The sequence below is a fragment of the Brienomyrus brachyistius genome, chromosome 14 (genome assembly GCF_023856365.1).
Source record: "Brienomyrus brachyistius isolate T26 chromosome 14, BBRACH_0.4, whole genome shotgun sequence".
NCBI lineage: Eukaryota > Metazoa > Chordata > Actinopteri > Osteoglossiformes > Mormyridae > Brienomyrus > Brienomyrus brachyistius.
In genome coordinates this window covers 6,045-20,153 of record NC_064546.1, presented here as the reverse complement: position 1 = coordinate 20,153, position 14,109 = coordinate 6,045, and the positions used below count along the sequence as shown (strand labels likewise).

The window sequence follows — 14,109 nt, the reverse complement described above, 5'->3', positions numbered from 1 at the left end:
TAATAAACTGAGACATAATATCCATCCATCCATCCATTTTCCAAACTGCTTACCCTACTGGGTCATGGAGGGTCTGGAGCCTATACTGGAAGCAATGGGCACGAGGCAGGGAACAACCCAGGATGGGGGGCCAGCCCATCGCAGGGCACACTCACACACCATTCACTCACACATGCATACCTACGGGCAATTTAGCAACTCCAATTAGCCTCAGCATGTTTTTGGACTGTGGGGGGAAACCGGAGTACCCGGAGGAAACCCCACGACGACATGGGGAGAACATGCAAACTCCACACCCATGTAACCCAGGCGCAGACTCGAACCCGGGTCACAGAGGTGTGAGGCAACAGTGCTATCCAATGCACCACCATGCTGCCCCCTGTATGCTATTTCATTCTATAAAAAGAAACTTACTGTACTGTACAATAAAGTATTTCACCACTGCTTCATCCTCAGCTCCTACTGTTTGCTAGCACATGAATCTTTTGATTTCTTAGTGTAATCTGTGCTTTATTTTTTTCGTGAAATGTAAGTGCAGTATCTGTTTGTTAAGTGCTGTGGTTTAATATGTACATTATTATTTCAGTACTGTGTATACTGTCCTTAATGTCTTGCCTCTCTCGTATAACTTGAGATAGGCCAAAATTGACATGCAACAAGTGGTCCTGGTTCCAAATTGGAAGTCGATGGATACCTGTATTTTATATGCTGTAGTGTGCTGGGTGTCAGAAATTGCAATGCACCTTGCTTTGATTTTGACCTGTTAGATCAGAGGGAGGTAATCTTACCCAGAAAGGGCCGCTGTGTATGATGGTTTTCACTGCAACTCTCTGAACAGCGAACCTAACGGTTATCCCAATACCTTGATCTTGCTAGCATATTTAAATGTGTACCTATTCAAGACCTGAAAACCCTGGGGGCCTCAAGGTAGCAATCTCTTCACTGTGACCCCCAAGCTTATTCTTGCCTTTATAGAGAGTAAGATGGGGCAAATTATTAATCCCATGGGGCCTCAGCAGAATTACAAACCAGTACAAGGAAAATAGTTGTTAATTTTACATACTACCTTCTGCTGGCCTTATGAGAATATTCATATTATCATTTTTCCCCATAATTGCAATTTTAACATTAAATGTATGATTTTCCCATGGTCCTGTGGCCGCTTTATATGGTAATTATTGATGAAAACTTTTTTGGAAAGTGAAACAATATTAAAATTGCTTTATTGCGTAAAAAAAACTGTTCTTGTTTAGTAAAATAATGTTTTTTCGCTCTTTATACTTTCCTTGTTTATAAACAAGGAAGTGACGTCGTTAATGAAGGTCCACCTTGATGAGCGATCTGACAGTTGGGAATTGCAAATTGAGTTTTCTCCCCAACATGCAATGCAATTCCCGGGGACGCCATTGCCATTTGAATAAAGAGGCAAAAAGCCCATGGCAAAACGAAATGCAATTCAGTGAATTGTCATTCTATTTTTTATTCAAAACATTATGAAATGAATTAAGGATTGCATAAGCACTTTGCACATTGAATTGCCGATTTCAAAATGTATTTTCAAATTACATGCACAGATTAAATATTGAAATGACAAATGCATGCTCTGATTGAATATTGAATTGACAATTGCCAAATGAATTGCCATTTGAATAAAGAGGCAAAAAGCCCATGGCAAAACGAAATGCAATTCAGTGAATTGTCATTCTATTTTTTATTCAAAACATTATGAAATGAATTAAGGATTGCATAAGCACTTTGCACATTGAATTGCCGATTGCAAAATGTATTTTCAAATTACATGCACAGATTAAATATTGAAATGACAAATGCATGCTCTGGTTGAATATTGAATTGACAATTGCAAAATGAATTGCCATTTGAATTTTTGTGCTTATAATCTTCCATAGTGGACATGTGGCTATTCTGCCAATTCCGAGCACAAACCGTCGGCCTTCTGATCACAGCCACAGAGTCTTAGTCTGCTGAGCTGCACACTCATTATATGTATTTCACTCTTCTGACCCTTATTCTTAAGTTGTTGTAGTGTTTCCATCATATGCAAGAGGGCCTGCCCATCAGAGTAATTTACATCCTGTGACATGTATTGACTATCAAGAGAAACTGAAACACGGTGCATTAGGCTGTCAATGAGTACTGGACTAGGGCGAAAATCTCTCTGAAAATCTACCTATTAACTGGAAGAGTACAAACTGGAGACGGATCCCCTAATACAGAGGGATTAGCGTCTGTGCCACATCCAGAACAATTCAGTGTAGGAGTCTGGTGGTTGTACTGGATACTGACAAGCACCCAGCCCCTTTGTTCCCTCTGATAATCATCAGTCCTCCTCTGAATGCCTTCACCACTCTATTCCTGAATAGGTACACATTTAAATACGCTAGCAAGATCAAGGTATTGGGATAACAATTAGGTTCGCTGTTCAGAGAGTTGCAGAGAAAACCATCATACACAGCGGCCCTTTCTGGATAAGATTACCTCCCTCTGATCTAACGGGTCAAAATCAAAGCAAGGTGCATTGAAATGTCTGACACCCAGCACACTACAGCATATAAAGTACAGGTATCCATCGACTTCCGCATTTGGAACCAGGACCACTTGTTGCATATCAATTTTGGCGTATCTCAAGTTATATGAGAGGCAAGACATTAAGGACAGTATACACAGTACTGAAATAATAATGTACATATTAAACCACAGCACCTAATAAACAGATACTGCACTTACATTTCACGAAAAAAATAAAGCACAGATTGCACTAAGAAATCAAAAGATGCATGTGCTAGCAAACAGTGGGAGCTGAGGAAGAAGCAGTGGTGAAATACTTTATTGTACAGTACAGTAAGTTTCTTTTTATACAATGAAATAGCATACAGGGGGCGGCATGGTGGTGCAGTGGTTAGCACTGTTGCCTCACACCTCTGGGACCCAGGTTTGAGTCTCCGCCTGGATCACGTGGGTGTGGAGTTTGCATGTTCTCCCCATGTCGTCGTGGGGTTTCCTCCGGGTACTCCGGTTTCCCCCCACAGTCCAAAAACATGCTGAGGCTAATTGGAGTGGTTAAATTGCTCATAAGAGTGCATGTGTGAGTGAATGGTGTGTGAGTGTGCCCTGAGATGGGCTGGCCCCCCATCCTGGGTTATTCCCTGCCTCGTGCCCGTTGATTCCGGGATAGGCTCCCGGTGGTATCTGAGCTGTTCACAGAGCAAATTATAATTATTGAGGTGTCAAGATCTTGTCTCTGATCCACACACTAGGCCTACCATTCAAAAGTTTTAATTATGAAAATGTTTTTGTTTTGTAAGGTGCTTGTTCATGTATGATGATGTAGTGGCTGCTCTGTTTGATCGTGGTAAACCTTTTCACAAACAATATAAGTGAAGAAGTATGACATTAGATCTAAGGACCAGAGTCAAATAAAGTTAAATAAAATCTATCAAAAACACTTACTCAGTGGAGATTCCAATGTAGCAGGCAGACAACTTTATGGCTTTAATAATGAGTGTATTTAGCAGCTACAAGGACAAAAGATAGTAAAAACCTCTCCATTCTAATGCTAATTTAATAAACATTAACAGATAGCACTTAAGGTGGTTTCGCCTATAGTCTGCTAACACTAACCCGAGAACTAATATCTGAGGAGCGCTCTTCCCAGGATTTGAATTTATTAAATTGGCTTTGTGATGTTGTATTAAGAAATGTTATTCACAATGCAATTTGCCGTATATTGGCCCATTCTTTTATATACGGTAAGATGAAGCGGGAAATTCCCAAATTATGATAGCATACTGTGAATAAATAATATTGCACGAGATACCAGCTATACCGCATTGAATTTCAAGCTCTGCTGTAATTAAGACACACACGATTCCAATCCTTAACGTGGAATATGAAAACAGAATCTCTAAAAGATGTGAACTCAGTGTAAGACTTACTTGCTCCGACATCATGACAGTGTGAATCCCACATCCATTGGTCAATTATCTTCATCTTCTACCAAAGCAAATAGCCAATCGTAGTCAATATAAAAAAAAAAAAAACAATCAAAGAAGCGGAGCCATTAGCCACTGTTCCCACCTCCAAAGTGTAAAAATTTTTCCTGTCTAGCGAGCGAGTGCCGTGCAGACGCGAGGGTGTAGATAGGGTCCAGCGAACGCGAGCGCGTAGAGGCAGAGACGGATTACGGACCGGACAAGCGGGGCCGCTGACCAGGGGCCCTTGGGGTGCAGGGGGCCCGTGGGGCCCCTAGCCCAAAACAATTTGCAACGTTTATCAACAATGTATTTTCGTTTGTCTATTTTAGAGGGCCTACATTCTTTGATCCTCTGCCTACAAGGGCCCCTGACCCTATAGGGTTTGGCTGCCAAGGGCCCTTGAAATGTGGTGGTGGGGGGGGGGGGGGGCCCTCGCGAACGTTTTGCCCAGGGGCCACACAGCGTCCCTGCGTAGAGGGGATGGGTTTTCAGCACACATGCGCGCGGTTCGACTTTTGGCACTAATTTAACGCCATATCTTTGCCACTTTAGATATGATGAATGTAATACATTTGCATTCATTTTATTTTAGATAAAGGTACAGCTAGGCTGAGTTTCCTACGAATATCCGGCTACAAGTGTAAGCTGTACTGGAGCAGAAGCTACACAAAACCTGAGACCCACCCAGTTCTCAGATGCTGTGCATAAATTCTGGAAAAGGGCAATTTAAAAATATGTCAGCATACAGAGGATACTACTACCAGTGGTCAATGATACCAGTGGTCAGTGGAGTATTTGGAATCTCAACACAAGAGTTTTGAAATGAGAGGACTCCTCACTGTACACACTGCTACCCACAGAGGGTGCTCTTACACCAGATGCTCAACAATCACCTAACTTGGTTGGTCTGATGACCAAGACTGTGGAAATAAGTTTACCTTCTAGAGTGGTTTGGTGAGGGACCTTGCCGGCAGGGGACCCCTTTGGGGTCCAAGTGAGCTGATCAGCAAGTGTGCAGGTGTGCAGTACCAAGGCTATCCCTAGACCCCCCCCCCCACCCAAAGGAGTGTACAAAGCACATAAGGTCACAGCAGGGACGTGTGCATGAGTAAGGACCTGGCTTCAAGCCCACAGCTGCTGTAACAGCACCACCATCCCAGTGGGCATTAGGGGCACAGAAGATATGTCTGCTCTGTGGTTTTCTTATCATCTTGTCCTCAAGGCCGTGTACCGCAGTGCGTATGGGGGTGTCAGCTAAACAGACAACGTAGCATTTTGTCTTCAGATGGTTCCAGAATCCTAAGCGGAATGTTCTGTGCTACCATTAAGCAGGCACCTAAAAAGACCCATGTAAAGAATTTAAGAGGCGTCATGCAGAATGACTGAGAGCTCCTGCCGGTCAGTGCTTGCGGTGGAGGTTCGAAGACAAACATCACAGGCTTCTGAACAGCAGTCAGCTCAGTTGACTAAGTCACGTCATGGGTGGGCTGTCAGTGAAGCTCAAGAACTGCGTAGATGTCAAGATGTTTGACTGATGTGTCTATCCAAAGTGTCTTGGAAAGAGGACATTTATCTAGTCTGGATACCAGATTAGTAAGTCTTAGCTTCTGCTTGTGAAAAGGAATCCAGACACAAGCATTGCATGACATCACATGTGAAGGCCCCGGTGCCATGTTGTCGCACACCAGGTTATCCAGCACACCCCCAACACACGGCCTCCCTACCCCATGCATACGTGCAACACAGGAGCTGTGGCAGGGCAGCCAGTGGGAGGTCGGCACAGCATGCGTGAAGGACAAGTGACAGATTCAGGTCCTGGAAGGGGAACAAGCCTTTACTGCAGAATTTGAATTCCATGTACACATGTGTAGTCAATCCCAAATTAATGTGGAAACGTGCCTTTGTCTGTTGGTCATGAGAGCAGCCAGCAGGGACCTGCTAGGATAATTCTAAGGGCACCTGAGTGACAAGGGCCCTAAAACATCTGAAACAAAATTGAATTGGTCTGGGTTGGGGGTCCAATATTATATACTTTCATGGGCCCCAAAATCTCTAGCGCCACCCCTGGCAGCCAGAATGTACAGTACAGCTCCTGACAGCTGACGCACAGCTGAGATGCCTCCCCATGTTGAGCCATGCGAGGCGAGCTGTACTGAAGCTACTCCATAGTGACTGATTCTGTTTCCCAGCCCACTTTGTGTCATTGGTATGCCATTATGCAAATGTGCGCCCCACCCCCACTCATTCCCTTCAGTTATTTAATCATCACGAGGCACACTGGCACAAGCACTTGAATTGGCCCACCTGGCTGTTGGACCTTTGAGATTTAACCTGTGGTATTTAAACCGGCTACACAGATGGGTGGTTCTGTACCTTGAATGAAATCATTGAATGACGTAACGCGACAGCATGCAGGACGGACCCTCCTCGCACGTCTGCACGGGACCCTCTCCCCCAGCGATCCAGTGTCAGTGTCACCTTCCAAACACTTTGCCTTCCCTTTCACAGCCACACCTGGTCCTCCTGTCAATCGCTCCCAAGCTGGTCTCGCTTCCTCGTCCTTTCTTTGGGCCCTTCCTGTACTGGAGGGAAAGTAACTCTTAGAGCAGATCTGATTACAGCGGCAGGCTTAACTTCTCCATTCCTCCTCAAGGCTGTGTGGAAAGGCGGAGCTGGATGATGGGTGATTGGGGAGGGCGGGGGGGGGGGGCGGGGGGGGGGCAGCAACATAGAACCAAATGTGTTTTCTCGCGTGCTGGGACTTGAAGTTTAATCTACTGCACCTGTTCTGGCTGCCGAGATTGTGACCCGCTCCCTGAGCTTTGGTGACACCTGCACGCGGTCTGGGCCCAGATGGGACCCTGCCAGGTCTTCAGAAACCATGCCGTCCCCCCACCTCCCCGAACCAAAACTGCAAGCACATGTGCAGGCCCAGCTTGACAGTGTAATAGATACGGTAGAGATGGCTGAGGCAGCCTGTACTTGGAAGGGCCTCTTTGCATCTGGAAAAGTGCTTCAAGTCTACCAATGAAGGCAAGTTTAATGCCGCGTCGGCACAGATGGCTGATTCTTTGCAACCTCATGCAGCCGTAAGACCTAATCGACTGAATGCACCAGAACCTGAAAGTGGCAAGGACATCTCAGAAGGACCAGGAAGGCACCACCCCAACCCTGGGGGACCTTCTGGTGCCGCACTCTCCTTATTTTCTCTAGACAAACTTGACAAGCTTAGATTTCATGCCAAAAATTGCTCCAGGCTGGAGAACATGGGTCTGCATTTCACACTGGGTGTAGCCAGATCATCTTGAGAAGTGGGTGGGGGGGGGGGGGGGGGGGGCTCCCTCATAGGGAAGTTATACACACACAAAAAAAAAATAATGAAAACAAGAGCAGCCCTGTAGAAATATTACAGGCAGCATTCTGCAGCCCGCGGGTTTCATACAACCTGAACATAGATGTTTCTGGACTTAGGAACCAGACGCCGGTGGATCTTCTGCATCAAGAGGCAGAGGAACCTTATCTTCAGGATCTGAGTCTGACTCAGAGCGAGACCATCCTGTGAGCCTGCATGTTCCAGGTACCACAATGCACCAGCACACTTCTGCATTTTGTTTTCCTGGAAATACCACCAGTTTGGGCATGTGACCCCCCCACCCACCCCCCAGCGTGTTTACAGCAAATGGGCACGGCACAGTGAAGGATGGCCCCACTGCATTTCCTGCCCGGCATGGATACCAGGCATGACCCGGCTGTGTCCTGCGGCATCATCACTGTAAACCTGTAAGAGGAAACGAACCGTGTGACCATCCCATCAGGGGGGTGGAAAGTCCCCCGGGCTTCTTTAATGAAGCAGGATTAGAGGCCATTAGCACAGGACTGCGTTTACGTGACACGGTGCATTGTTACTCATGTTGCCCCCCCTCAACCTAACCCCCCTCCCCTGTTGGGGCCTCCTCCCAAAAGCCCTTCCCCCCACAAGGTGGTGAGGCTCTCGGGAGGAGGGTGACAGGGGGGTTATTATCACGCGAAGCAAACAAGCCGGAGACGGCAGGGACAGACGAGGCAGCGACAAATAAATAATAATATAGATAGATCATCCCTAAGGTTCCTGCATCTTACTGGCTGTTGAGCTTTCAAATCAAACTTATACTCTCAGCTCAAGACTTTTGGTGAGCTGCTCCCATTTCTGACCTGCAAAGCAAACTGCAAAAAAAATAAAACCACAATAGGACTATCAAGCTGTTCATGGCGGCCCACAAATCCCAGGGAATTCAACCCCCCCCAACGTCAATCAAGATGCAGCCAGACCAGAAGAGCACACAGCTGTTGCATGCAGATCAGTCCTGCAGGTTCTTGTTTAATATCTTCTTGTTGCCATTGGCCACTTCTTGCTACCATGGGACACGCCCCCCCCCCCCCCCCCACCTTGGAGCATGCTGGTGATGTCCTAGAGCAAGCCAGGCCACCGAGATGCAACCGGACAAGCAGAGGGGCTTGTGCATCGTAGAGCCGCCGTTTGTGTTGCTATCTCAGACATTTTCCTCGCCCCTTAAGTCAAAATTCACAGGGTCTTTTCCGCGTAGATAGAGCAGTGAGATCCATACTTGGCAAATACAAGGTAATACGCAGTGAACAAGTACAGCAGGAGATGAACAGCAATAAGCAACAAATAAGAGAAATGCCGTCGCAGATGGACATCCGTTCAGGGGTGAGAAGCAGAAGGCGGGAAGGACGCCATTTAAAGCCTCATCTTTTGTTCGTCAACGTTAGCCGTCCCTAAACGGGGTCCTGACAACTGATCTTCAGGGGACCGTAGGAGCAGAGTGCTACCCCCAGCCCGCCCCTCCCCTCCCCCCACTCTGTGAGGAGTGACTCACTCCCTGGAGATGTCAGACAGGACTGCCTCTGTTTCAGCTGGGGCTGCATGAACCCATTTACTCTGTGACCTCTGACCCCCGCCTTTGTCTCTGGACATCTCTGTGAGATGGATGTCTCTCCGGGGAACTGGAGTTGAAGAAAAGCAGGACTGCTCCATTCCGATTAAATTCTGCTGAGCAAATACAAGCCCAATGCGTGTGTGTGTGTGTGTGTCTGTGTGTGGGTCATGTATATAGTACATTGTATGTGAAAAAAAACTGTTATTTAAACATTGTGGGGACATTTTGTGGTGCCCACAAGGGGAAACTCCATTTTATAAAAATCTGTGAATGCAGTCAAAAAACAAAACAATGCCAAAAGTGTTGAATCATGTTTGGTTACTTATGGTTAAGGTTAGGGCTGGGTAGGGTTGCCATAGTTGGGATTAGGGTTTTTCCCATAGAAATGAATGGCGAGTCCCCACAAAGGTATGAATACAAACATGTGTGTTGGATGGAAAACTCCTTTGCATGTGATCATGTGAGAAGCGAGTGTTCAGCCGAGGAGCTGCAATTTGTCTGAAGCCTTTTCAGCCTCAGGCGTGTGGGTCGGTTTTTAAACAGCTCTAACTGAACACTGGTGTCTGCATCCCATATTCAGCAAATAAAAATACACCTTCCTCACACATGGAGATGTTGGTGGCAAACCATGTGCAGCTGGGAAGAGAACAGAACTCACTTCCTTTTCAAAAAACTTCTCATTTAAAACTGATTTAGAGACACGTACTGGGAGGTTTGCCACAAACACAGCCCTCAGCATTCTGGATGACCCCCCGCCATTTGGTAAACGGTACTGCCATACTGTCCCCCGCTGCTAATTTCTACTGCACCTTATCGTTATATATAGCTGCAGAAATATTATGATGGTCTACTTTTGTTTTTCACGCCACTCGATTCTAGTTTATTCTGTATTTATTGCATTCTTACATCTTACCACACTGTGCTTAGTCTCAAGTACAGCCTGTCTTGTATGGGTGTGGCACTGTGGTCCTGGGGAACGTTGTTATCCGGGATGGGATGACAGTAAAGTTCCCTGCACTCCAGGAAGGTGTTCCCATGTTCACAGGATGTCAGACATACTGTGGCAGCTAATCAGAGCCGCCGTTCAATTGCCTGGATCATACGAGTCTCCCCATTGGTGTTGCATAGCTGACCGTCTAAGGAGCGATCCCGGGCCTACTTCATTAATAGTTTACCGTAAAACCGGGAGGACGTGGCCAATGTTTAGCCAAAGGTCGCACCAGGGCATCCCTGGAAGGCCAGCAGGGACCTTTCGCCTGCATAATGGACCTTCCACAAGGGTCCTCTGCTGTCCTTCACTGACTCTGTTCACCTCTAACAGACGAGAGAGGTTATGAGGCCTGCTGAGAATTAGGTGAGGGTGGACCATGTTTGCTGGTCAGTTATGATTTAGCCCAGAGTTGCAGACTTTCTGTCTGCCCCAGCGTCGGCAGTGAGAAAGCAAAGCCCCCCCCCCCCCCCCCCCAAAGTTCCAGTGCGTTTGGAGGGTTGCCAGGTAACCCCAAAGTGGTCAGTCTGGTGCCCATATAGTTCTGTTTGCATGTTAGAATATTTTTGTTCTGTATCTTTTACTCATCATTTATAAATAAAAAAAAAAGACTTGCAGTTTTGACCTTGCAAGTGGTCATGCAAGGTGGGGGGGATGTGAGTCTCTCACCTCTGCCCCCTCCCCACGTCAACTCCCACCCAGACCTGCACCTGCAGCCGTGCATTGCACAGCTCTCTCAGAGAGCACTCTGTGGTTTTTGGCTTTGGGCCCGACGCTCCAGCGGGCAGCGACCCCCCCCCCCCCACCCAATCGCGTGACAGCGAGGCAGTGAGCGTTCCTACACAGACCCGCAACCTCCTGCCTTCTCCCCCCCCTGCCCCAAGCCCTGCAACTCATTCACACCCACAACACCAAACCTCACCACTTGCACACTAATCTGGCTCGGTGTCCCGGGGACTCATGGTGCACCGGTAAGCAAAACAAGCCGCCAGTGGCACTTCTGGAACCCAGAGGTACCAGCACGGGTGCCCGCGGGCCCACAGAGGCTGGTTCACTTGGAGGCTGCATTTCTTCAAGGCGGGTAATTGCTCAATTACTCGATGATAAAGTGATAGACAGCTTTGCTGAAAGCAAAGATACGGCAAATGATTTCCTTCTCTTTTCTCTTTCCTCTTACTGGGGTCCTAAACGCTGGGCATGGAAGACGTTAACATTTACCAGGGTACCAGCAGAGAGGTTATATGGCAGTCGTTCCCAATCCGGTCCTCAGGGACCCACAGTCAGTCCATATTTTTGCTCCTTCTCAGCTCCAGGAAGTGAGCAAAAACATGGAGAGTTTCCGTGGTTCCCGAAGGACTGGACTGGGAAACACTGCTGTATGGTAATGGGAAGAGGAGTAAAACCTGACTGAGTGTGATCAGCGTGTCTACAAGGCCACTGCTGGAGCACCCAAGAAGCCCCCAGCCCAGTCAGTCCCTTACACCTGTACCAGTGCATATATACGCTATGGAAGACAGAAATGCAGAGGACTATGGTCCTCGAGAGCTGCTGTCGGGTAGGTTTCCTGCCTGGCTTCTGATGAGCCTCACCTGTTCCCAGGTAAATACCAGGAACTTGTATGGTTCATCAGAAACCAGGTAGAATAGAAAACCTACTAGTTTTACTAGATAGTAGCTCTCCTGGACCGGAGTTGGAGATCCTGCCCTAATATCTCTCACCACAGGCTCCACAAAGCACCAGCTGGTCTGTCCTACATCATCACCATTACAGATCGTAAAGGCACTGAGCCACCAAGGAGATCTTAGCTGTAGGTTCCTCTGTTGACTTACATAAGTCTGTTTGGGGTCGGTTACGGAAGGAGATCATCTCGTATGTAGCTGTGAGCTTCGCCTCCAGGTTCAGGTTTCATTCTGCGAAGACTCCTACCAGGGCCAAAGAGAGCTACCTGAAACATATGACCTTCCACTGCTTCCAGGGAACTTCTGACCAGGCCTTTCTGCCACTGTGCTTCAACAGGAAAAATGAGGGGCCACACTGGCGATGGTGGGGTCACATCTGGATGGTGACGACGCCAACCGGAGCTCTCTGGGAAACAAACCGGACGGAGAATAGGGGCATCCACTCCCATCGAACCGCAAATCTACATGCTTTCGTTTCTGATGGGTACCAAACACTGGATTGTTTGTATCACTGAAACTCGACAAAACTTGGGGAAAATGCCCTGGGGGTGCGTTGGGGCACAAAACCAAGGCGGCATCACAGAGCGAGCCCCATGGGCCTGACGTCGAGCTTCAGAAGCGCTCCTAACCCTGAGAGGTTCACAGCTACCAAAAGTGTGGTTCCCTTGTTTATGTGCCCCTCCCGCCCCCCACACCCCATTCAGCTCTCTGGCACCTGCAATGCTGTGAAAGCCTCTGGCTAACAGCTGAAGCTCATTTCCACATCACGGTGACTAACAGCTGCCAGGCAACGCGAGGTTTTTGTTTGCATGTCATCACTCCTCCGTGAAGAACCCAGGCAGGACAGACAGGGTCCAGCACATGCAGAGAGCCGCCTCTGCCCCAGCAGGTTCTGGCTCCCTGCTCCACACCAGCCATGTGTTTATAATCAGCAGATCCGCCCTCCCCAGGACTAACGCACGCTTGCACATGGCCCCGGTCACACATCTGAGCACCGCTGCGACCCCCCCCCCCCGGGGCAGCTGAGGTAGCCGACCCTTACAGAGAATGCCACGCTCCTTTCAAAACTTCTGAAAATGACTTCGCTCATGCCTCAGGCTCAAGCTGACCTGGGCAGGACTGTGGAGCTGGCTCCGGGGGTAAGGTACTGGCAAAAACAGCACAAGGGCAAACACTGCCTCTCCCCAGCCGCTACCGCATCACACATGTGATCACACATTGAAACAAAACAAAATCGACAGACGTTTTTGCACAGAGTTACACAAATGTCAAGGCTCTTCTGATGTTGGGAATGCATGTGGTGGTTGGTTCTGAGTCACAGTGACGGCTCATGTGGTCAGAGGGTTAATTAGGAGATGTTGCTTAAGGGGGCTTCCCACATCCTTGTGCCACCCCTCGCCTCTGAGTTTCCCTATTTTGTTGGTTCAAACCATGTGAAGAAAGAAAATGGAACCTGCTTAAAATGCAAGGGTGATGATGCAGATTCTTTCAGGAGGATAAAGAGGATGTCTAGGTAATGGGGCCACGTGAACCTGTGCATGAACTTTACTGTGCCCCTTTTTCAACTTTTGAGCACCTGCCTCTCATAAAGTTCCTATGTAGCCATGTTGGCCTGCCTCCGTACAGCCATGGGACAACTGGGAATATGACCTACGACCTACTGGTGAGGCTGCAGGCAGCAGGGGTGGCGCATGTAAAGATGCAAGTGCAGCAGGCGCTAGGCTACAAGGTTATGCACCCCGGGTACCTCACGAAATAACACCTCAACAAAGGTGGAGTCATTCGGGAATGGGGAGCGCAGTGAGGCAAAGCCCACAGAAGCTTCCGGAAAGTAAACTGCAGGGGGAGTGTTATCAAGTTCCCTGAAAAAGAGGGTGTGAGGTCAGGCTGTGACAAGGGCAGGTTCAGCGGTCGACCTCACCGGGCTGCAGGTTGGAAAACAGGCACGGCTGCAGTGAATCCTCCCACGGCTGCAGTGAATCCTCCCGCGGCTGCAGTGAATCCTCCCACGGCTGCAGTGAATCCTCCCACGGCTGCAGTGAATCCTCCCATTTGGTGGATCATCCCACTCCGACGGGGGCCGTATTTCCTGATGACCGTCGAGGGGAGGCTGACAGCTGCCTTCCCAGGGGGGGGCACATCAGAGAAGGTAATCCCACTGCACCACAGCTATAAATCTGCCCGAGAAGCCCCCTGCAGGCTGAGTGTGTGCCCCCAGGGAGTGGGGGAGGGCGGGGGGTTTCCTCAGCAGCGGGGAATTGCAGCTGCCGGAACCCTTGATAATTCAAAGCTCTGGAGATTTCAGCATCTCACGCCAAAACTCAGACTCGATTCCAGGAAGTGCCGGCGAACGAAGAGGAACAGCCATGCCGAGGTGGCGTGCAGCCATCTCACTCCGCGCACGTGTGAGTTGCGCCGCGTCCTCACAGGCCAAACACACCGCCACATGCAGCTGCCTGGACACAGGGCCGAAACGTACGCGGTATCCATTTGCAGGACGTGCAGCGTTTCAC

At 48.5% G+C, this 14,109-nt stretch overlaps 1 long non-coding RNA gene across 1 annotated transcript; it reads right to left on the bottom strand.

The window, feature by feature from the left end:
- Positions 1 to 2,604: 2,604 nt before the first annotated feature.
- LOC125706950 (uncharacterized) lies at positions 2,605 to 13,726 on the bottom strand. The gene is made up of 3 exons (XR_007382112.1): positions 13,518 to 13,726; positions 6,366 to 6,574; positions 2,605 to 5,807 (listed from the first exon to the last, which is right to left on the bottom strand). It is a non-coding gene; the product is annotated as an uncharacterized LOC125706950 (long non-coding RNA).
- Positions 13,727 to 14,109: the final 383 nt, after the last annotated feature.